General features: G+C 46.2%; 1 long non-coding RNA gene across 2 annotated transcripts in view; it reads left to right on the top strand.

Moving 5' to 3' along the window:
• The window catches only part of LOC142436133 (uncharacterized), a 46,394-nt gene that overhangs the window by 7,924 nt on the left and 13,650 nt on the right, over nt 1-24,820 (top strand). The window contains exon 2 of one of the 2 annotated variants that reach the window (XR_012781799.1): nt 20,648-20,772. The exons of the other annotated variant lie outside the window; for it this stretch is intronic. This is a non-coding gene — a long non-coding RNA (uncharacterized LOC142436133). The remainder of the gene's footprint in view (nt 1-20,647; nt 20,773-24,820) is intronic. 2 annotated transcript variants of the gene reach the window in all.

Genomic DNA, 24,820 nt, shown 5'->3' with positions numbered 1-24,820 from the left:
GCGGTACAAAGCTCCACTGGGTACACATTTCAAAATATACATTCTCCTGTTTGGGCAGGCATCTGGCAACTTGCTCTGAGCTAGTGCACCCACACTTTTTTCCCAAGGTCATTGCTGGTGACAAGACCTTGTGCTCTTCTCACAAGCCAGAATGCAAACATAAATCAAGTCAGTGTAAGACGCCATCATCACCTCACTCAAATACACCTCGTCAAGTGAACTCAAACTTCAAGAAGATGCTCATTTGTTTGGTTTTGTTGATGTGAGGGTGATAGTGCATTTGGAGTTTAGTCATTGCACTAGGTCAGACTGTTAATCAAGCTTCCTATATAGAGGTTCTGAAGATATTGTGTAAGAAGGTCTGAGTTGTCTGGCTAGACCAGAGCTTGCACACTGCTATTGACTAGAAGTTCCGACACACAGAATCCAGGACAGATAAACCCCTCAGGACCAATACTGAGAGTAGCAACACCACGAGGGAAGGTAGGGGGGAGAAGCAGAAGAAAGGGGAAACCAATCTCAATGATGGACATACAGCCCCACTCCACCACCCAGGGGAACAAACAGCAGAAGTTTGGGTGAAGGGATACAGCAGAGGCGTAAAATATAAAAATAAAAAGTATGTATAAAGTATCAGTGGTTCACGTGGGTGGGAGGAGGGGAAAAAAGGAGCTCAAGGAGAAAGAACATGTTTGGAAATGATGATAGCAATGTATGTACAAATGTGCTTCATACAAATTGGTGTATGAATTGTTACAAGAGCTGTAAGATCCCCCAATAAAATGATTTATTTAAAATAAAAAGGACTGATTAGTGGTAGACAGGGGACTGGTTTTGCCACCATGACAGTGCACCTGCTCACACACAAAAAACAGCATGCCTCTATCGCCCGATCTGATCCCAGCACACCGAGGCAAAATACTAAGGGTGTACAACAGAACAGGAAGGGGAACAGAGCAACGAAGTCCCCAGGGAATACCAAAAATAGACTTTGGGGCCAGGGCTAGCTGACCCATCATACTCTATGAGAAAGCACTCCTAAAGGCCAACAAACAGTCCTTGAACTAACTAAAAGCTTTTCTTTCTTGTGTTTTGTTTTGCTTTTTGTCATTGGCTTGTTGGTGGTGGTGTTGTTCTTTTGTTTCATTTTGTTGCTTGGGTTTGCTCTGTCTCGTTTTTGTGCATGCTATGATTTCCACAGGTCTGTCTAAATGAGATAGGCTGGATGAACAATCTGGAGGAGAAAACAATGGGACTGACAGCTGGGGGAGGGAGATGGGAAAGGGGGGTGTAGGGAAAAAGGAAGTGCTGTTAACAAACCCAGGGACAAGGGAACACCAAGTGATCCAAATAGATGGTGAGGAGGGTGTAGGAGGCTTGGTAGAGTGTAACCAAGAGTAATGTAACCTAGAGGAATTACTGAAACACAAATGAAGGCTGAACATGAGAGTGGGACAATCAGAAAGTAAAAGGAAATCAAGGAAAGAGGTAGGAAGCAAAGGGCATTTATAGAGGTCTAAATAAAGGCATGTGCATATGTAAATATATTTATGTATAACGATGGGGAAATAGATCTATATGCATATATTTATAGGTTTAGTATTAAGGTAACAGATGTACATTGGGCCTCCATTCAAGTACTCCCTCAATGCAAAAATACTTTGTTGTATTAAAGTGGCATTCCGTGATGCTCACCTCCCCAACACAATTGCTGGAGGCAAATGGGTGCATAAGCAAATGTGGTGACTGAAGTTGATGGTGGTCGACTATCAAAAGTTATACATTCTGGGGTCTTAAAAGCTTGAAGTTAAACAAGTGGTCATGTAGCTGAGAAGCAACAAAGCCCACATGAAAGAAGCACACCAGCATGTGTGATCACGAGGTGTCGGAAGAATCAGGTATCAGACATCATCGGAACAAAAAAATCATATCTTTGTGAATACGGGGGAGTGTGGAGTGAAAACCCAAAGCTCATTTGTAGATAATTGGACATCCCCTTACAGAAGGGTAGCAGGGAGGAGAGGAGCCAGTCAGGGTGCACTGTAGCAACAATGAAACATACAACTTTCCTCTAGCTCCTAAATGCTTCTTCCCCCACAACTAAAATGATCCCCATTCTACCTTACAAATCTAGCTAGACCTGAGGATGTACACTGGTACAGATAGGAACTGGAAACACAGGGAATCCAGGGCGGATGATCCCTTCAGGACCAGTGGTGAGAGTGGCGATACGAGGAGGGTAGAGGGAGGGAGGAATGGAAAGGGGAAACCGATTACAAGGATCTACATATAACCATCTCCCTGGGGGACAGACAACAGAAAAGTGGCTGAAGGGAGATATTGTATAGTGTAAGATATGACAAAATAATAATTTAGAAATTATTCAGGGTTCATGAGGGATGGGGAATAATTATCAGCTGATGCCAGCGGATTAAGTGGAGAGCAAATGTTTTCAGAATGATGAGGGCAATGAATGTACAAATATGATGTATGTATCAATTGTGATAAGAGTTGTATGAGGCCCCAAAAATTGATTATAAAAAAAGAGAAAAGAAATAACAGTATGAAAACATCCCCCCAAAAAGCATGCCTCTCTTGTCCCTCATATCCTAATCACCTGAACTCACTCCATGTGACTTCTTTCTGTTTCCATGAATGAAGGACAGTGGTTTGACAACACAGAAGAGGGGGAGAAAAAACAAGGGTGTCACCCAAACTGCTGAGTTTGAAAAATGTTTCCAAGAATGTAATCACAGATTAGACAAATGTGTGAAGTGTAATGGAGAGTACTATGAAGGGGATAAAAAATTTAAATGCATAGTTTTGAAAAAATTGTAGTTTTTGTCGGGTTCCCCCTAGTAGCTTCCAATTTCATAGCAACTCAAGCCATCACCATACATCCAACTGACAGAGAAGGGGTGGGTTTTGTGTGTAGGTGGTGTTGGTTATTGCACAGGGGCAAGGGACTTCTGGTGGCATAGTACCTTATGCCTTGGGTGTCAACTGTAATGTCAGCAGTGGGGAACCACCAGTCAGTCCTCAGAAGAAAAGGATGAGGCGTTCTACTCCCATAGAGTTAGCCTTTGGGAAACCCACAGAGATAGTTCTGCTCTGATCTCATAGAGTCGCTATGGCTCAGCATCGACTCCATCGAAGTGAGCTGACAAACTAAAGGCAGGAGATCTGAAAGAGGATGCGGAGACGTTGTCTCAGGTACTTTGGACATATTACTATGGTGGAACCAGTCCTGCAAGAAGGGCGTCATTTTTGGCAGAGGGTTAGCAAACAAGAGGAAGACCCTTACTTAGGTGGATTGACACCGTGGCTGCGAGAATCGGCTCAAATACAGTAACAAGTGCGAGGATGGCGCAGGACTGGGCTTTGTTTCTCTCTCTAGTGCACAGGCCCCTATGAATCCGAACTGACTCCAGGGCTCTACAACATCAACTACTACAACCCTGAAGTTCAAACCTACCCAGTGGCTTCCCAAAAGGGAGGTGTGGCCATGTGCCTCTGTAAAGATGACAGCTAGGGAGCCCCTGCGGGGCAGTTCTACTCTGTGGCACAGGGGCAGCCAGGAGTCGGAATGTGCTTCACAGCAAAGGGTGTGCTTTGTCTCAGTTTGTGCCTGCTGCTGTTTATGCTATGCACTGAGTTTAACATGTGACACTCAGGAGCGAATGAATGGAAACACACCCATGATGCTTCCATGATGCCAGATGCAAGCTGACACTGTTTCTGAGTTCTGGGCATATTATTTTTTCAGAGATAATTTCCTGTAGCGGTGACACACCGAGTCCTATTTCATGTAAAAGCATCAGCAGCAGAGGAAAGCACTGCACAGAGAGAAGACTATGACACGTAACAGGCTTTCCATAGAGGAACAAAAGGGTGGATGTCTTGGGCTGCACTCTTTTCTTGTATACAGACAGTAAACAAGCTGAACACATCTCACCTAAGCATAACATTACAACTACTTGAAGCCCAGCTCAGGCATCTGGACAAGAGGCAGCAAGGAAGGATGGGAGAGAGTTAATGGGCTGGGCGTCCCCAAAGGTGCAGAGTGGGAATCAAGGGAGGATCCAGGACGAGCCAAGGCTTCTGGCAGAAGTCTGAGAGGAGAGCAGCAGAAAGGAGCTGCTCTCTGGGTCCTCACAGATGTAGCCAGTGAGAGAGCAGCAGTGCTGCCCCCTGGCGGTGCGCCGAAGGCAGGGCCGCTTCCCCCAGGGCTGGAGAGCTCTGGGGAAAGACAAACCCTGTCACTTTGGATGCCAAGTAAGGGGGCACTGTGTGCCGGTGGTGTACCTATGTTGGCCAAAGCGCTGCCCACTGTGCATTTGCTTCCCACAAGCACAGTTATCCTTCCTCGTGCATCCAGGAAAGACAGTTCTAGAAAAACACAAGCAGTAAAATAAAACACTGCCAGGTCTCGAACCATCCTCACCATTGTTACTATGCCCACTGATGTAGCCACTGGTTCGAGCTGTTTTATTGCCCGTCCTCCACTTTTTGCCAAGCATCATGTCCTTCATGGACTTGATGTCCCTTCAGGGACTGGTCTCTCCTGACAGCACGTCCAAAGATATCAAATGAAGTCCAGCCATCCTTCGTCCCCATGTTCTCTTGGCAGTCCTTGTACTTTTATTGCTCAGTGTCTGATTATTTGGGACCAGGCCTTATTGCTGCCCCTTCCTCACCTTGGGCCCCAATCCCGACCCCAAGCCCTGCACATCCACTGTGTGAAACCTCCTGTTCCTGTAACCATCCCTGTGCTTTTGTGTGGGGGGTCTAGCTGGGTTCCCCTGGCAATTCGCCAGCTGCCCTTGGGAAAGTTCATGGAGTCGGCTAATTAGTAGAAAAGCCAAACGTCCAGCTGAGATTGGTTTACTCCCTAGCACCCTTGGGCAGGAGCACAGCCCCACTCCCGGTCCCAGGTAGCCAACGACCACACCTAGGTTCTCCGGACTTGGCAGCTGTAACATGTGGCCTGGGCTTCCCCTTCATTTCCTGCTCCTTTCTGGCTTGCTGTCTGACTTTTCTTTGCGGAATTAAAGCTGCAAATTGACAGGATCCCATAAACACTCTAAAGCCACAAAAAAAACACCAAATGCCCACCCAAACATGTGAAACTTCCAAAAATCATCCTTAGAAGATTCCCAAACCCTAAACATTCCTAAACCCCATATATGCCCTGAAAACACCATGAAAGCCCTAAGAAAACCTAAAATGCTGGGGGAAAAAAACACATATAATATTAAAAATACCCTAAAATCCCTAAGGAACTCTGCAACATCACTAAAAACACCCTATTGTGCTGAAAAATACCTATACACTCTAAAAAACCACCCCTAAATCCCTTAAACACTCCCTAAAATCTTATAAAACACCCTAAAAACCCCAAACCACCCGAATGCCCCAAACACACCTTGAACGTCCACAAACAACCTAAAAGCCCTAAAAAATCACATGCCACCAAAAAGCCCTAAATGACCGCAAAATTCCAACTCATAGCCACCCTATAGAGGGCTTCTGGAGCTGTCAGTCTTTTATGGGAACAGCTTTATCGTTCTCCCAAGGAGAAGTTGGTAGGTTTGAAACCCTGACCTCATATTTAGCAGTCTAATAATTGCTGGACAGTGCCACCAAGGCTCTACTGGTGTAGTGGGTTACACATTGGGCTGCTAACCTCAAGGGAAACGGTTCAAAACCACCACCCACTCCTTGGGAGAAAGAAGAAGCTTTCTTTCTATTCCCCTAGATTTCTCATTGAAGGTGTAAAGTAACCTGTTAAATGCGCGCAGTGGCAGCAGCAATGTCTCATAACCATGGGGAAATGTGGTTCAGAAACTTCAGAAGCAAGCATCCACCAGTAGGTGACTGACCAGCAGTATTGACTTGGGCAAAGAGAAGGTGACATGGAAGGGTAAGGAGAAGAATGCGTGCAGAGGGCAGGTTGGCAGCTGAGCCTAAGTCCAGTAGAAACAACAGCAGAATGGCCTGTTCCTGGAAGGGCCACAGGAGATGGTGCGACTTCATGTAGCCCCCACTTACATGTGTAACAGCAGCAATTGCCTGAACACGTGGTCTCCCCAGGGAGGAGCCTTTGTGTGGTGTTAAGATGCTGTTACTGTCTGTTGTACTGTGGTGGCCTGCATTTGGCTGTAATGGTGGAAATTTTGCAGCCAGTAGTTCAAATGCCTGCTGGGTCACTCACTGCAGGTAGACTTCAGCAGTTTCCAGACAGAGAGACGAGGGAGGAGGACCTGGTCTTCCACTTCTGAAAGAACTGGCCAGTGTGAACCTTGTGAATGGCAGAACACTATACCTGAACATGAGTACCGCAGGCTATAAGGCATGATGGATTGACACAGTGGCTGCAGCAATGTGCTCAAACATAGGATAGTGCTGGCCTGGAAAATAGTTCATCGTCCATTAAAAAAAATCATTATATAGGGGCTCATACAACTTTTGTTGTTGTTTTTCCCTAAGGGAGAGCAGTGTATTGGTACACTGAGAGGTATATAGATCAATGGATTCGAACAGAAAAGCTACACATATATTCACCAGTCAACAGGAAACTAGCCTTCGAAAAAGGACACAGAAATATCCAAAGGGACAAATTCTGCTTGCTCAACAAATGGTGTTGGACAAACTGAGATACCGTATGTAGGAAAATGAAGCAAGCCCCAAACCTTCCCCCATGCACAGAAATTAACTGAAGAGGGGTTAAAACCTGAAAGTAAACCTCCGGGCTATCATAATCAATTTTTCGATGACCTCATCGGTCAGAAATCATTGTAGGAACGCCAAAGCGTTCTTGTGTTCAACGTCTACATTCATAGCAGGTGCTCCAGTAAAGGGGAATCTTGGTGGAGCTGGCTCATCCATTCCTGAAGAGAGTAGAGCACCACGTTGGCCCATCACAGAGCTCAGGTGTAGAATCTTCCTCACTGTCATCCTTTATCTCAGCAGTGTCAGTGTTGGATTATGAATTTCCCAAAGAACCAGTATCGCTCAATTCTGTGCACAATGCTGACTCACTCTCGCTGTATCTCTTACAGCATCAGTTAGTGGGCTTGTTGTCTGCCTCAGGCTTTGTTCACGGAGATCCTCCAGCTAGTTGGTGGTGTGTGCGCATGAGCAGAGGCTTCCTGCCAATCCCCCATGAGTAGTAGAGTTCCCATGGTGTGGACTCCATGTAAGCCCTGTCCCAGACAGCACGCTTACATAGGAGGTGGGCCCTGCAGCACAGAGGACCATTCCCCCTGTGGAATGGCCTCAGAGACCCACGTCCCTCACTGGCCAGCTGCTGGGGCTGTGGGCCCTAAGCTTCATGCCTGACTCAGGAATTGACACAGGGTGAGGCGACTCCAGTAGCTGTTTTGACTGGTCTAATCCAGCCTGAGATCATCCTTGCATGAGCCCTCTGCCCAGATTATTTTTGTTTCTTTTATGATCATTTTATTAGGGGCTCTTACAACACTAACCACAATCCATATATACATCAGCTGTTTGAAGCACATCTGACCATTAATTGCCCTCATTATTCTCAAAATCTCCACTCTTCACCCAAGCCCCTGGCCTCAGCTCCTCATTTTCCCCCCATCAATGCCCGCCACCCATCCCTCATCAATCCTTGGAAATGTACTAATTCTTTTGTCATATCTTCACCCACCTTTCTTTTGAGGTCAATGAAGATCCTTGTAATCAGTTCTCACTTTCCATCCTGCCCTTCCTCCACCCTCCCAGTATCTCCACTCATAACACTGGTCCTAAAGGGCCCAACCACCCTGGATTCCCCGTGTTTGAAATTCCTATCGGTACTAGAATACCTTCTCTAATTTGGCCAGATTAGTATGGTAGAACTGGGATCATGACAGTGGGGCAAGAGGAAGCATTAAGTACTAGAGGAAAGTTGTGTTTCATCTTTGCTGTCTCATACCCTGTATTCCTTAATCTCCTCTCTGAGCTCCTTCTGTAAGGGGATGTCCAGTGCACTGCAAATAGGTTTTGGGTATAAACCCGGCAATCCCCTCTCATTTTCCATGATAAGATTTTTTTGTTCTCATGATGCCTGTTGCCTTATCCCTTTGAAACTTTGTGATCACACAGGCTGGTATGCTTCCTCCATGTGGGCTCTGTTGTTTCTGAGCTAGATGGCCGCTTCTTTACCTTCAAGCCTTTAAGACCCCACACGCTATATCTTTTCGTAGCTGGACACCATCGGCTTTCTTCACCCCATTTTCTTATGCAACCGTTTGTGGTCAGTGATCGTGTAGGGAAGGTGAGCATCGTAGAATGCCTATTTTATAAAACAGTGTTCTTGCAATGAGGGATTCATTGAGCGGAGGCCCTATGTCCATCTGCTACCTTAATACTAAATCTATAAACATATGGACATAGATCTATTTCCCCATGCCCCTTTGTTAATATATGGAAATATGTACATGCCTTTATTTAGACGTTTATAACTGGCCCTTGAATCCCAGCTCACTCTTCTATACCCTTTGATTTTCCTCTTGTGCCCACTGCCATGCTCAGACTTCCTTTTTGTTTCAGTAATTCCTCTTGGTTACATTATCCTTGATCACGCCCTACCAGGCCTCCTACATCCCCCTCACCACCGATTTCCATCACTTGTTGTTCCCCTGTCTCTGGGTTTCTTGACACCACTTCCTTTCCCCCCACCGTGCTCACTCCCATGCCCCATAGAAAGGGCCGGTCACATGTTTACTCCTCCAGATTGTTCATCCAGCCTCTCTTAATTAGACAGACTTATAAAGGTAATAACATGCACAAAACAAGACTGAGCACAACCAAGCTGCAAAAAGAAAACAAACAAACAAAAATGAAAACAAAACCCAACCAAAATCCAATGACACTAAAAGAAAACAACACTAACCAAGAAAGAAAAGTACAAGGACTGTGTGGTGATGTTTAGGGGTGTTTTCCAGTCCAGTCTGTTGGGGCACCGAGCCCTGACCACAAAGTCCACCTTTGGCATTCCCCGGGGACTTTGATGCTCCGTTTTCTTTCTCTTCTGCTGCACTCTCTTAGTGTCATGCCTCCATGTGGCAGGATCAGTTCGGGCACAGTTCCCACAGTGTGTGTCCAGTGTTGTCCCCTCTAGGGCTATGGGTCTTTGAGGGACGTTTCTCATCGTGGGGCTGCCCATGTGGTCTTCTCTGTGGACTGGCTTCTCTGATTGGGAACATCATCCTCAAGGTGTATTGAGCCAGGATGTGCTCCATTCTCCCCTCCTCCCCCTTGTTCTGCCTTGTGTTCTCTGATCAGATATGTCCCCCTCCGCGAGCTGCAGATCCGGTGCCATCCTGTGAAATACAGTCTTTGGAGGCTGCAAGGATGTGTGGGGGGGGTGGGTATCAGCTCAGATCTTTTGAGAGTCCAGGAGATATTGACTGCTCGATGGGCACAGTTCTGTGGGGCACCGTGCTCTTGGTCCAGATGCTGGTTGTGAATATGACTTTGTTGTTAACCAGTTGTGTGTCTCTGGGTCTACTCCTGTGTGTTTTTGAGTGAGTTTTCTCACCTGGAAAGTAAATGTACCGGATTATCCAGACTCCCATGTCAGCAAGTTATCGAGAGGGGTTAATCAGAGACTGTTTCATATAGTGTGTACCTGCGAGCTGCATTTTAGACCTCGGATGGTAATTATGAGCTCAGGATAGAGATGGTGTCCAGCAGGTAACATACGTGGCTCCATATTGAAACAGGAAGCCCACTGTGGAGATTTGGTCCTTCCGTTGATGGCCATCGGCCACCTAGTCTTCTCCTGCTATAACTGCTTCACTGGCTCAGCAGCTGAGCCAGGAGCCAGTGCCATCATAACCAGGTGGCTAGCGGGGACAAAGGGCAGATAGATATTTGTTATCTTGTTGTCTTGGGAAGCCCACCTACCTTCCATGCAAACCTTCTGGTGTGAGTTATCTGTGGAAGGAATCATAGGCTCACAATAATTCACATCTTTCTTTTTGAAAATGTGCCCGCCTTTCTTTCTGAACCTGAGAAGGTGGACCCTGTGTCCACCAAGAAATTTACTGGCTGGCCTCCTACATGGAGAGTTAGCCTGGGCTCTTGGCGGCGAAGTGAAACAGAGCCCTGACCCCTTCATTCAGCTTCTTCAAGCATTATTGTCTCCTGCTTGGGTCTTTGTAGGTGCAGATGAGGCCCGTCCACTCTAATGGAGGGTCGTGCACCTCTCCTGGGATTTTCAAGGCACTGATTATTCCAGTGTCCTTCTTTCCTGCAGTAGGCACATTGATCCTTCCCCATGGCTTGGCGGTGCCCACATGTTATTCTCTCTGTGAGTGGGCCATGCTCTCCTTTTCCTGAGTCTCTGGTGTCTCTCATGGCAATTACTATTATTTTAGCTAGTTTCTTTGTCTCTGTCGTGCTAGGGTCATCTCTGTTGTTATATACTCAATTAGCCACTTGTACCAAATCACTAACATTTTTCCCTTCAAACCCTTCCCACTTCTTTTTCATGGCTGAGGCAGACTGACTGAGTCATAAAGGCAATAATTATTGCCCTCCTGTTCTCGTGGCCTCAAGGCCTTTAGGGGTATAAAGCCCGTAGGCTTCCATCAGCCACTCTAGAAAGGCAGGCGGATGATCTCTTATAAGAGCCTGAAAATTCTCACTAACCTTTGATAAATTCATAGGTTTCCTAGCTCTTAGGCAGAGGGTCGTGTAAGATCAACGGGTGATACCTGGTAAAGCCCTCTGGGCCTTGCTAGGAATTGAGATCCCACATTGTTCATGTAGTGGCCAAAAGAGTTTCTCTCAAGTGGGGAGTGCCCGCTCGCTCACCATCAGGTTCACTGACTGCTTACAGGGCCTCTGTCTGGAAGGGCTACCCGTCCTCGGTTGTGAACAGCACCTGGAGAAGTTGCTGGCAATCATTCCAGGTGGGCTGATGAGTATGGAAGACATACCAGTACTAGTGTGTGTAGGGGGGCTACTGGTTGGGGTAGGAGTGAGGTTGGGGGCCCGGTGGGGGTGGGAGTGACTCAATAAGGGCCTGTTAGAAGTTTTCTATTCCTGGCCCCTAGAAACCTTATAGGGCGGGGGTGGAACCAAAGGGTCTGAAGCCAGCTCTCCCACTCCCAGAGTTCTCCTGCAAAATGGGATAAAGCCGATTAGGGGAGAGAGATCGGGAGGGGAGGGGAGGGGAAGTGAGGGGGTGAGGGAGGGAGTGAGGGAGGGGGACTGGGAGGGATGGCCTCCACCTATGTGGTTTTGGGAACTTGGATCGTTTGTTTTTCCGGTCCTGCCATATATCCTGAAACCTTGGAAACAAGGACCCTTTCTTTGAGGGAGGGAGTAAGTCTTTTATATTTGCAGGCTTCTTAGTGGCAATTTCAGCCCACACTTGAATTAAAGGGATCACATCGGGATGTCCTGGTTCCCCATAACCATAACTATGAACTCTTAGTAATTGGGGATGGGATAGCTAGTCTTGCGTGGGTCAATCAGGAATCCTTCTGCCCCATCACTTTTAAACAAATTGTAGAGTCTCCAAGTTTTGGGTTGAAACCACATCCTCTTGGTGAACGCCTAGAGCAGGGGTCCTCAAACTACAGCCTGTGGGCCACATGCAGACAGCCGAGGTCATTGATCCTTTCTGCCGGGTGTATGTGCCCCATTTATTTATTTTTTGAACTTCAAATGAAGATGTGCAGTGTGCACATGAATTTGTTTGTAATTTTTGTTTTTTTTTTAAACTGTAGTCTGTCCCTCCAATGGCCTGAGGGACAGTGAACTAGCCCCCTGGGTAAACAGTTTTAGGACCCTGCCCTAAGGTATCCTGGACTTAGGTGTTACTAATCGCCCAGCCCTGAAACATTCCTGAACATTCTACCCGTTGTAGGAGGCACCAAGGGAATTTGGACCCCGGGAAATTTACAAGCCTTTATTCCAATTGAACCCAATAAAATTCAAAATGACTGAGGTAGTTACACTATTTTGGTCAATTTTGACTCCTCCTGTACTAGCCCATTATTTCCATTTAACTCTATAACGCGGAGCATGATGTTTTCATAACATTTAAAAAATGTATATATTAATATGTGTATATATATTTATAATTATGAAAGTCCACAACAAAAAGAAAATAATTTTTTCCCAAAATTAAAATTGAAGCGTTATAGGGTTAAAAAGAAGGATGGGTCTTATAAGCGGTTCCAAGACTTGGCATCATAAATGAATCAGTGATCGCACTGCACCTAGTAGTGTTCAAACCTGTGCCCTCCTAGGGGAAAGTGTGAATGATTTTATCCCTTTTCCTGTACTTCCAATGAACAAACACACATGTCTGGTAATCCTAAGATTTTTTTTTGTTTCCTGTGACACTCATCTAATTTCCAGGCCACTGCCACCACAGAAGCTTACCCTTGTCGAAGTCAAACTGTTCACCTTTTAGACCGTTTGTTTTTCCCAGAAGTTATCGGGTGACTAAAGCTTCTGAACCAAGTGTGCCAGGTCCACGACTACCACCTCCTGGACCACCTCAACCTTATCCATCCTGTATTAAGTTGCCCTCAATGGACAACCCCTCCCAGCAGTGTAGGAAGGGTGTGGATCCAAAGCCCCGCTACGCCCCTTTCGCCAGCAGGAATTAGCTAGAGATGTCGTCGCCCAGTACCCCAAAGATTTGGGTCCATATCTCTTCAGGTGGACAAATGTTAAGTAGCTATCCTAGGGACTGGGGCATCCGTTATGCATGCCCATAGGGCCAAGATAAGAGCCCAGTTAGGAGAGGCACCCTGTGCATGCTCAGAGGTAAAGGTTTCTGGCCATGAAGGGGAGGTACACCTGGGTGGGTCCTGTACCTGGAGTGACCAACCTAGGCCATAGAAATTCAATTCAGCCACTGGGGTCGGCTAGACTTGTCCACCACGCCTCCCTAGCGCTCATAAAACTCACTTGAGTGACAGACCAGGCTTCTGCGTGATTTCTCTCTCACTCAAGAAGGCTCTTTGGAGGCAGCAGGGCTGCACATGAGTGGCTGGTGGATACTGTTCAGATGCATGGCTTTCTGCTTGCAAGGGTTTTTGTCTCAGCTGACTGGAAGGGAGGAGGTACTACGTCTGGATCACAGAGTATCCATTCCACAGTCCTGGCAGTGCTTTATGAAGGGGCTGGGACCAGGGTATGCTGCCTCTTACTCCCAGTTGCTGGTTTCTGGATGCTGATTGTATCTCTTACAGCATCAGTTAGTGGGCTTGTTTTCTACCTCAGGCTTTGTTCACAGAGATCCTCCAGCTAGGTGGTGGTGTGAGCGCATGAGCAGAGGCACTCTGCCAACCCCCCATGAGTAGTAGAGCTCCCATGGTGTGGACTCCATGAAAGCCGTGCCCTAGAGAGCAGGTGTACAAAGGAGCGTGGGCCCTGCAGGACAGAGGACCATTCCCCCTGTTGAATGACCTCAGAGCCCCACCTCCCTCACTGGCCAGCTGCTGGGGCTGTGGGCCCTAAGCTTCATACCTGACTCAGGAATAGACACAGGGTGAGGGGACTCCAGTAGCTGTTTTGACTGGTCTAATTCAGCCTGAGATCATCCTTGCATGAGCCCTCTGCCCAGATTATTTTTGTTTCTTTTATGATCTTTTTATTAGTGGCTCCTACAACACTAACCACAGTCCATATATACATCAGCTGTTGGAAGCACATCTGACCATTAATTGCCTTCATTATTCTCAAAATATCCACTCTCCACCCAAGCCCCTGGCTTCAGCTCCTCATTCCCCGCCCCCTCAATGCCCGCCACCCATCCCTCATCAATCCTTGGAAATGTAGTAATACTTTTGTCATATCTTTCACTGTCTGGTGTCCCCCTTAACCCACCTTTCTTTTAGATCAATGAAGATCCTTGTAATCGGTTCCCACTTTCCATCCTCCACCCTCCCAGTATCTCCATTCATAACACTGGTCCTAAAGGGCCCATCCACCCTGGATTCCCCGTGTTTGAAATTCCTATCGGTATTAGAGTATCTTCTCTAGTTAGACCAGATTTGTATGGTAGAATTGGGATCATAATAGTGGGGCAAGAGGAAGCATTAAGAACTAGAGGAAAGTTGTGTTTCATCTTTGCTGTTTCATACCCTGTCTTGGTTCATCTCCTCTCTGAGATCCTTCTGTAAGGGGATGTCCAGTGCACTGCAAATAGGTTTTGGGTCTATACCCGGCAGTCCCCTCTCATTCTCCATGATGAGATATTTTTGTTCTCATGATGCCTGTTGCCTTATCCCTTTGAAACTTTGTGATCACACAGGCTGGTATGCTTCCTCCATGTGGGCTCTGTTGCTTCTGAGCTAGATGGCCGCTTCTTTACCTTCAAGCCTTTAAGACCCCACACGCTATATCATTTGGTAGCTGGGCACCATCGGCTTTCTTCACCACATTTGCTTATGCAGCCGCTTTGTGGTCAGTGATCGTGTAGTGAAGGTGAGCATCATAGAATACCAATTTAATAGAACAGTGTTCTTGCAATGAGGGAGTCCTTGAGCAGAGGCCCAATGTCCATCTGCTACCTTAATACTAAATCTTTACACATCTGTACATAGATTTATTTCCCCATGCCCCTTTGTTAATATATGGACATATGTACATGCCTTTATTTAGACGTGTATAACTGGCCCTTGCTTCCCAGCTCACTCTTCTATACCCTTTGATTTTCCTCTTGTGCCCACTGCCATGCTCAATCTTCCTTTGGGTTTCAGTAATTACTCTTGGTTACATTACCCTTGATCACGCCCTACCAGGCCTCCTACATCCCCCTCACCACCGATTTCCATCACTTGTTGTTCCCTTGTCTCTGGAATTCTTAACACCACTACCTTTCTTCCCACCTCCCTCTCTCGCATGTCCTCCAGGATGTGCTAGTCCCGTTTTTTTTTTCTCCTCCAGATTGTTCGTTCAGCCTATCTTATTTAGACAGACCTGTAGAGGCAATAACATGCACAAAAACAAGAAAGAACAAAACCAAGCAGCAAAATAAACAAAACAACAAAAATCCAATTACAATAAAAGAAAACAAAGGTCAACAAGATAGAAAAGCTCATAGACAGTTTAAGGACTATGTGTTGGCCTTTAGGAGTGTTTTCTAGTCCAGTCTTTTGGGGCACCAAACCCTGACCCTAAAGTCCACCTTTAGCATTTCCTTGGGATCTTGCTGCTCCTTTTACTTGCTCTTCTGCTGTACCCCCTTAGTGTTATGCCTCGGTGTAGCGAGATCAGTTTGGGGGTAATTCCCACACTGTGTCTCCAGTGTTGTCCCCTCTAGGGCTATGGGTCTTTGAGGGACGTTGTGTCTCATCGTGGGGCTGGCCATGTGGTCTTCTATGTGAACTGACTTCTCTGAGTGGGAACATCATCCTCAAGGTCTGGTGGGACAGGATGTGCTCCACTCTCCCCTTCTCCCCTTCATCTCTGTGTGCTCTGATCAGATAATGTCTCTGTCCAGGAGATGCAAATTCAATGCTATCCTCTGAAATAAAATCTTTGGGAGGGGTTGTGGGGAATATCTGCTCAGATCTTTGGTGGGTCCAGGAGAGAGGGACTGCTCGGCTGGGCACAGCCACGAGGGGCTCAGAACTCTGGCTCCAGAAAATGGTTGTAAGTTTGGCTTTGTTTTTAACCAGTTGTGTGCCTCTGGGTCAACACCTGTGTTTTTTTGAGTTAGTTTTCTGATCCGAAAAGTAAAGGTACTCCATTGTCCAGACTCCCATGTCACCAAGTGATTGATAGGGGCTAACCAGAGCCTGATTCAAATAGTGTGGATCTGTTAGGTGCCTTCTAGACCTGGGGTGGCGATTCTGAGCCCAGGACAACAATAATGTCCGAGAGGTGATATAGGTGGCTCCATATTGAAACAGGAAGACCACTGTGGAGATTTTGTCCTTCCACTGATGGCCACAGGCCACCGCCTCACGTCCTGCAAAAACAGTTTCCCTGGCTCAACAGCCAAGCCAGGGGCCAGTGCCATAAAAATCATATGGCTAACTGGGACAAAGGGCAGACAGATATTTTTTATCATGATGTCTTGAGAAACCCACCTAACCTCCATGCAAATCTTCTGGTGTGAGTTATTTTTGGAAGCAATCATATGCTGACAGTAATTCAAATCTTTCCTTTTGACAATTTGCCTGTACTCTTTTCTGAACCTGAGAAGGTAATCCCTGTGTCCACTAAGAAATTGACTGGCTGGCCTCCTACTTGGACAGTTAGCCTGGGATCCTGGGGACCAAGTGAAACAGAGCACGGACACCTTCATTCAGCTTCTTCAAGCATTATTGTCTCTTGCTTGGGATTTTCTAGGTGTGGATGAGGCCCGTCCTCTCTATTGGAGGGTTGTCTGCTTCTCCTGGGGTATTCAAGGCACTGATTTTTCCAATGTCCTTCTTTCCTGCAGTAGGCACATTGATCCTGCCCCATGGCTTGGCGGTGCCCACAGGTCAGTCTCTCCGTAAGTGGGCCATGCTCTCCTTTTCCTGAGTCTCTGGGGTCTCTCATGGCAATTCCTAGTATTTTAACTAGTTTCTTTGTCTCTGTCGTGGTAGGATCATCTCTGTTGTTACACACCCGCTGAGCCACTTGTACCAAATCACTAAGATTTTTCCCGTCAAACCCTTCCCACTTCTTTTTCATGTCTGAGGCAGACTGAGTAATAAAGGCAATACTTATTGCCCTCCTGTTCTCAGGGCCTCCAGGCCGTTAGGGATATAAAGCCCGTAGGCTTCCATCAGTCACTCTAAAAAGGCACGCAGACATTCTCTTGTAAGAGCCTGAAAATTCTCACTGACCTTAGATAAATTCATAGGTTTTCTAGCTGTTCCACTGAGGGCCTGCAAGAGAAACTGGTGATACCTGGTTAGGCCTTCTGTGCCTTGCTAGGAGTTTGGATCTCACATTTTTCATGCAGTGGCAAAAAGAGTTTCCCTCACATGGGGAGTGCCTGCTGTCTGACCATCATGTCCATTGACTGCTTACTGGGCCTCTCTCTGGCAGGGCTACTGTACCTGTGTTGTGAACAGCACCTGGAGAAGTTGCTGGCAATTTCTGGAGGTGGGCTAATGCATATGGAAAACCGTTTCTATCAAGGAATCAGACCTGCTTTGTCAGAAAAAGGGATTTTGTTGATTCCAATTATACAAATCACTGGAATACAAGGGGATATATACCCAAAAAGGGACTCAGGGGTCTTCCCCAGGTGTTGGGGCTGCTTGCCTTGAGTGTAGAATGGCTGCTGCCGAATCATCCTTCTTGGGGGGTGGGGCGGTCGAGATCCCCTACCAGCCCTAGTGTATGTTGGGGTGTGGACTCAGAAAGGAGTTATGAGTATTTCTCTCTCTCCAGCCCCATGCACCTGACAGGGTGGCAGTGATAATGAAGGGTCGTAAGCTAGTTCTCCCACTTCCAGAGTCCTCCTGCAAAAAGGAATAAAGCTGAGACAGAGGGGTATGGGGAGGGGTTGGGGAAGGGCAGCCTCCACCTTAGTGGTTTTAGGACCTTGGGTCTATTTTTTTTCTGGTCCTGCCATGTTTCCTGAAATCTTGAAACAAGAACCCTTTCTGTTGCAGGAGGAAGTAAGTCTTTTGTTTATGCTGGCTTATTAGTGGCAATGTCATTCCACGCATCAATTTTAGGGATCAGATAGGGATGTCCTGGTTCCCCATAAACATAACTATGAACTCTGAGAAATAGGGGAAGGGAAAACGAGTCTTGCATGGGCAAATCAGGAACTCCTTCTGTCCAATCACCTTTAAACAAATTGCGGAGTCTCCAGGCTTTAGGGCTGAAACTACATTCTCTTTGTGAGCGCCTAGAGCAGGGGTCCTCAAACAATAGCCTGTGAGCCACATGTGGATAGACGAGGACCTTGATCCTGTCCGCCGAGTGTTTGTGCCCCGTTTGTTTGTGTGTTTTTTTTAAACTTCAAAATAAGGTATGTGCAGGAAGCATAGGAATTTGTTCATAGTTTTATTGAAACGATAGTTCGGCCCTCCAACTGATCAGAGGGACAGTGAACTGGTCCCTGTTTAAAGAGTTTAAGGACCCCTGGCCTAGAGAAATCAGAAATCCGTAGTTCTGGGGAGAGCACTCCTGTTAAGGAGGTTTCCTTTCTAAGCAAGCCCAGACAGTGGCAATTGGATCTCGGTGCACCTCGAAATGTTGTAGCCAGTCTCCATTCCCAGAAAGAAAACTACTCCGACCGCTGGCAAGTTCAACAGAAAAAGTTTTTTTTCCTGAGCAGCCCCAGTCTAATTGTCCAAAGGTTTTTATACTTTTGCAATGTGCAGGTGTGCAAGCAGGCAGAGTAGGGAAGCAGGGTGTTGCAGTTAGTCATTCTTAGTTGAACAAAGACTGCTCTGGTCGCTCTCGCGAATCTTCTGAGCATCCATATCCTTTGGGACATTCCCTTGGGCACATCTGCACAGCCTACCTCCCCTACATCAGCTAGTTCATTTACAGTTCATAGCTACTTTATTTACTTTACATGGTGCCTTCTGTCAGCTCATAATGGCTTCACTCTTGTCAAGGCTGTTTAAGCTTTTCCCAGAGATCCTATATAGCCGCCATTGTGGCCATGGGGAAACGGGGCCTGTGACCCTGGCCAAGATGGTGCCCACCAGCCCAAACATGTGGAAGGGCACTGCCTAGGGAGCTGGTTGAATAGACCTGGGAGTTAGCCCTGCCTTGTCCTGGGAGCCAAATATTTCCCTTTTCCCCTCCATTCCCTTTCTCCTGGCTTTTCAAACAAGCTGCTTTAGCCCTATAATGCCCAGCACAACATTTTTATAGCATTTAATTGAAACTTATCTGGTACCAAACTTATAAATTATCAATGTGACAATTTGGTTACATTTCAAAAACATTGCACGTTTTATATATTTGAATGCCATATATACATATTGATAACTATGAAAGTAAAGAATAAAAATGTTTAAAATTATTTCCTGAATTTAAAACTTGAGGCGTTATAGTGTTAGTGTTCTACCAGTGTAGGTTTGTTCCTTGTTACAGGCTGGTTTTCCGTGGCCCAGGCTTAGGCCAATGGCATATGGAACCCTTCCTGTGTAACTGTTACCTTTAGGCTTTCAGTGTTGCTGCTTAAGGCACTTTTGGGGAAAGCTCTTAATACACAGTTCCACTGCCACGATGTTCCAGACAGAAATTCCAATTCCCTTAAGGTTCCCTGAGCTTCCAGATGCCCCTTCCCTTCAGAGATTTGAGAGTCTGCTCCCGCCAGCAGGCATCTTGGAGGGCCATGGGGCCATCCCAAGCAGTGGTTCTCCTAGCTTGTCTAGAATAATGGTTGGACTTAAAGTCGACCTCAGTGAGTTGTCTTTGATCCCTTACTTCTTGCTGGGGCATCTTCCTGAGGCAACAGATTCAGGGCAATAAAGGGCTCGCTCTCAAGTGGGGTTTATTGACCTTGAGGCAGCAAGCTCTACATAGCCTTCTTTTGTGCTTTCTAGATGGGACTTAGCAGCTTCATACTCAGGAATTGCCCCCTTGCATGAATCCTGTCCAATTGGGATAGAGTTGACACAGAGGCTAGACAAACAAAAGCTGATACACTATGCAACTTTATTTGAGAAAGGAGAATGGTGGCCAGAGAATGGTACACTTTCCCTTCTAACCCTGATTCACCTGGAACAGTTTTGTAAAGTGATTGGAAAGTGGGCCGAAATGCCAGAAGTTACAGCATTTCTCCTTTTGAGGAGCAGTAGAGACCTTCATCCCCAGTGCACCCAGGAACCCCTAAGGCAGGCATCCTTAAACTGTGGCCCGTGGGGCACATGTGGCCTGACGACATTTATCCCACCCTCAGGGTGTTTTTGCTGCCTCTGCATGTCCTACTTAGTAGCCGATTCGTGCAATGTGCATAGGAATTTGTTCATAGTTTGGTTTTTTTTAACTATAGTCTGGTGCTCCAACGGTCTGAGGGACAGTGAACTGGCCCCCTGTGTAAACAGTTTGAGGACCCCTGCCCTAAGGGATCCTGGACTTAGGGGTTACTAATCTCCCAGCCCTGAAACATCCCTGAACATTCTACCCGTTGTAGGAGGCACCATGGGAATTTGGTCTCTGGGTTATTTACAAGTCTTTTATTCAATTTGAAGCCAAGAAAATTAAAAATGACTCAGACACTTACTTTCTTTTGATCCCTGTTGACTCCCGCTGTAGTATTCCAATATTACAATTTAACGCTATAACGCATGACCTTTTCATTCCATTCAATTAAATGTGTGTGTATAGATAGATAACTATGAAAGTAATTAATGAAAACAAAATTTGTTTGACCAAAGTTAATAATTGAGGGATAATAGGATTAAATAGAAGCATGGTTCTTATCAGTGGGTCCAAACATTAGGATCATAAATGAAACAGTGATCTCAGTGCACCCAGTAGTTCCCAAACCCTGTACCCTCATAGGGGAAATTGTGGATGCTTTTACTCCCGTGCCTATACTTAGAACGAACAAACACACATGCCTGATAATCCTAGGATTTTTTTTGTTTCCTGTGACACTCACCTAATTTCAAGGGCACTGCCACCTCACAAGCCTAGCCTTGTCTCAGTTAAACTGTTCACCCTTTTGTCCGTTTGTTTGTTTTTCCAGAAGTTCTCAAGTTACCAAGCCCTCTGAACCAAGTGTGCCACCTCTAGGACCACCATCTCCTGGACCACCTCAACCTTATCCATCCTAGACCTGAATGGACAACCCCTCCCAGCAGAGTAGAAAGGGTATGGACTTCACCCTTTTGCCAGCAGGAAGTACCTAAAGATGTCGTCGCCTTGTACCCCAAAGATTTGGGTCCATATCTCTTCAGGGTGTAAATTTTAGGTAGCTAGCATAGGGACTAGGTTGTCCATGATGCATGCTCAGAGGGCCAAGCTAGCCACCCAGGAAAGAGTGGCACACCGAGCGTGCTCAGAGGTCCAGGTTTCCAGTCAGGAAGGCCAGGTACACCTGGGTGGGTGCTGCACCCACATTGACCCACCTAGGCCAAGTAAATTCAATTCAGCCACTGGGGTCCACCAGGGTTGCCTACCATACCTCCCTATCTCTCCTAAAACACAATTGGATCACAAACCTGGCTTTGGCGTGAATTCTTTCTCATGCAGAGCCAAGGACCAAGGTATATCTGTCCACAGAGAGAAAAACCTAGGAAAGCTCTTTGGAGGCGGCAGCACTGCACATGAGTGGCTATTGGATACTGTTTAGATGCATGGCTTTCTATTTGGAACTTTTTTTTGTCTCACCTGAATGGAAAGGAAGAGGTAATACTTCTGGATCACACAGTATCCATGTCCACAAATGAGCTGCTCATTCCACAGTCCTGGCAGTGCCTTTTGAAAACCCTCTGCTTTAGAATGTCACTCCTTGAAGATGGCAGTGGGAGTGGCTGGGGCCAAGTATGCTGCCTCTTACTCCCAGTTGCAGGTTTCTGGATGCTGATTGTATCTCTTACAGCATCAATTAGTGGGCTTGTTGTCTGCCTCAGGCTTTGTTCACAGAGATCCTCCAGCTAGGTGGTGGTGTGTGCGCATAAGCAGAGGCTTCCTGCCAATCCCCCATGAGTAGTAGAGCTCCCATGGTGTGGACTCCATGAAAGCCGTGCTCCAGCCAGCAGGATTACAAAGGAGGGTGGGCCGGGCAGGACAGGAGGGCCATTGCCCCTATGGAATGACCTCAGAACCCCGCCTCCCTCCCTGTCCAGCTCCTGGGACTATGGGCCCTAAGCTTCATGCCTGACTCAGGAATAGACACAGGGTGAGGCAACTCCAGTAGGTGATTTTGCTGATCTAATCCAGCCTGAGATCATCCTTGCATGTGCCCTCTGTCCAGACCTTTTTTTAAATTGTTCATGCAACACTAACCACAATGCATATATACATCGGTTGTGTAAAGCACATTTGTACATTCATTGCCCTCATTATTCTCAAAATATCCACTCTCCACCCCACCCAAGCCCCTGGCCTCAGCTCCTCATTTTTCCCCCTCCATTCGAGCTACCCTTGATAATTTACTAATTATTTTCTCATATCTTGCACTGTCTGGTGTTCCTTCACCCACTTTTCTGTTGAGGTTAAATGTAGATCCCTGTATACGGTTTCCGTTTTCCAACCTACCCTCCCTCCACCCTTCCCGAGTCTGCACTCATAACACTGGTCCTCAAGGGCTCATCCACCCTGGATTCCCCATGTTTCCTGTTCCTATCTGTCCAAGTGTACATTCTCTAGTCTAGCCTGATTTGTAAATTAGAATTGGGATCATGATAGTGGGAGAGAGGAAACATGTAGGAACTAGGGGAAAGCTGTGTTTCATCGTTATTATCTGGTACCTGTCTTGGTTTATCTCCTCCCTGACACCCTTCTGTTAGGGATGTCCAGAGGACTGTAAATGGGCTTTGTGTCTGTACCCAGCACTCCCCGCTCATTCGCAATGATAAGATTTTTTTTGTTCTGATGATGCCTGCTACCAAATCTTTTCAAAACCTCATGATCACACAAGCTGGTGTGCTTCTTCCATGTGGGCTTTGTTTCTTCTGAGCTAGATGGGCGCTTGTTTTCCTTTAAGCCTTTAAGACCTCACATGCTATATATTTGATAGCTGGGCACCATTAGCTTTCTTCACCACATTTGCTTATGTACCTGCTTTGTGTTCAGTGATCGTGTAGGGAAGGTGAGCATCATAGAATGCCAATTTAATAGAACAGTATTTTTGCAACGAGGGAGTCCTTGAGCAGTGGCCCAATGTCCATCTGCTACCTTAATACAAAACCTATAAATATAGGGACATAGATCTATTTCCCCATGCTCATATATTTAAATATGTACATGCCTTTTTTTAAACCTCTATAATTGACCCTTGCTTCCTAGCTTGCTTTTCTATTCCCTTTGATTTGCCTCTTGGGCCCACTGCCATGCTCACTTTTCATTTGTGCTTCAGTAATTCAGTAATTCCTCTTGGTTCCATTGGTTCCATTTCCCTTGATCACTCCCTACCAGGCCTCCTACATCCCCCTCACCACCGATTTGCATCACCTGTTCTTCCCTTTTCTCTGGGTTTCTTAACACCACTACCTTTCCCCACACCTCCCTCTCTCCCATGTCTCCCCAGAAGTGTTGGTCCTGTTTTCTCTCCTCCAGATTGTTCATCCAGCCTATCTTATTTAGACAGACCTGTAGATGTAATAACATACACAAAACAAGACAGAGCAAAACCAAGCACTAAAAGCAACAAAACAACCAAAATCCAATGACAATGAATGAAAACAACTCAACAAGAAAGAAGTGGCTCATCGTTAGTTCAAGGTCGGTTTGTTGGCCTTTAAGAGTGTTTTCCAGTCCAGTCTGTTGGTGTACCAAGTACTGGCCCCAAAGTCATCCTTTGGCATTCCCTGGGGACCTTGATGCTTCGTTTTCTTGCTCTTCTGCTGTACCCCCTTAGTGTTATGCCTCGGTGTGGCAGGATTAGTTCGGGCGCATTTCCCACACTGTGTCTTCAGTGTTGTCCCCTCTAAGGCTATGGGTCTTTGAGGGGTGTCTTGTCTCATCGTGGGGCTGGCCATGTGGTCTTCTATGTGGACTGGATTCTCTGAGTGGGAACATCATCCTCAAGTCCTGGTGTGCCAGGATGTGCTCCACATTCCCCTCCTCCCCCTTCATCTGCTCCATGTGCTCCGATCAGATATGTCCCTCTCTCAGAGCTGCAGATTCACTGCCACCTTCTGAAATAAAATATTTGGCATGGGAAGGTGAGTTGGGTGGGAGGATCTGCTCAGATCATTTGATGGTTCAGGATAGATTGACTGTTCGGCTGGGGACAGGTATGTGGGGCTTAGGGCTCTGGCTCCCAACACTGGTTGTGAATATGTCTTTGTTGTTAACCAGTTGTGTGCCTGTGGGTCAACACCTGTGTCTTTTTGAGTGAGTTTTCTCATCTGCAGAGTAAAGGTAATCCATTATCCAGACTCCCATGTCACCAATTGATTGAGAGGCACTAACCAGAGCCTGATTGAAATAGTGTGTACCTGTCAGGCGTGTTCTAAAAACACCTTAAAAGTCTTAAAAACACTATAAATGCCTTAAAAACCCTAAAACGTCTAAAATATTTCTAAAATGCTAAGACCACACCTAAAGACTCTCTAAAACATCTTAAGACCATTAAATACATGGTAAAAGGCTTTCTAAAACACCCTAATGCGCCATAAGTCTTAAAAAAAAACTCCTTACGTCCCGAAAACATAATAAATGCCCTAATATTATGCAAATGCCTTAAAACGCAAAATAAAGAACACGTGAAGCCCTAAAAACACGCTAAAAGTCTTTTAAAACCCCAAGAACATCCCTACAAAGCAACCCGAAGCACTATAAAACCCTGTAAAAGTCCAACAGCCTAATAGACATGAATTCACCATGAAAGCAAAAAATAATCCAACAAAACCCTAAAGCCCTGAAAACCAAAACCTAATCCCCCCAAACACTCTAAGGCCTTAAGAAGCACCCTAAAATTTTAACAAAACACTAAAAGCCATAAAAACACATATAAGCCTAATAAACACCCTTAAACACTAAAATCACCCTAAAAGCCTTAAAATGTCTGAAAAGCCATAATATTCCCTAAAATTCAAATAACACTCTGAAGCCACAAATAACACACTAAATGCCTCCCAAAACATGTGGAACTTCCAAATCATATCCCTAGAAGATTCCCAAACCATGAACTTCCAAAACCACATAAATGCCCTGAAGACAACATGAAAGCCCCAACAAAACATAAAATGCT

This window comes from Tenrec ecaudatus, unplaced genomic scaffold (genome assembly GCF_050624435.1).
Source record: "Tenrec ecaudatus isolate mTenEca1 unplaced genomic scaffold, mTenEca1.hap1 Scaffold_159, whole genome shotgun sequence".
Classification (NCBI taxonomy): domain Eukaryota; kingdom Metazoa; phylum Chordata; class Mammalia; order Afrosoricida; family Tenrecidae; genus Tenrec; species Tenrec ecaudatus.
This window is presented reverse-complemented; position numbering and strand designations above follow the sequence as displayed.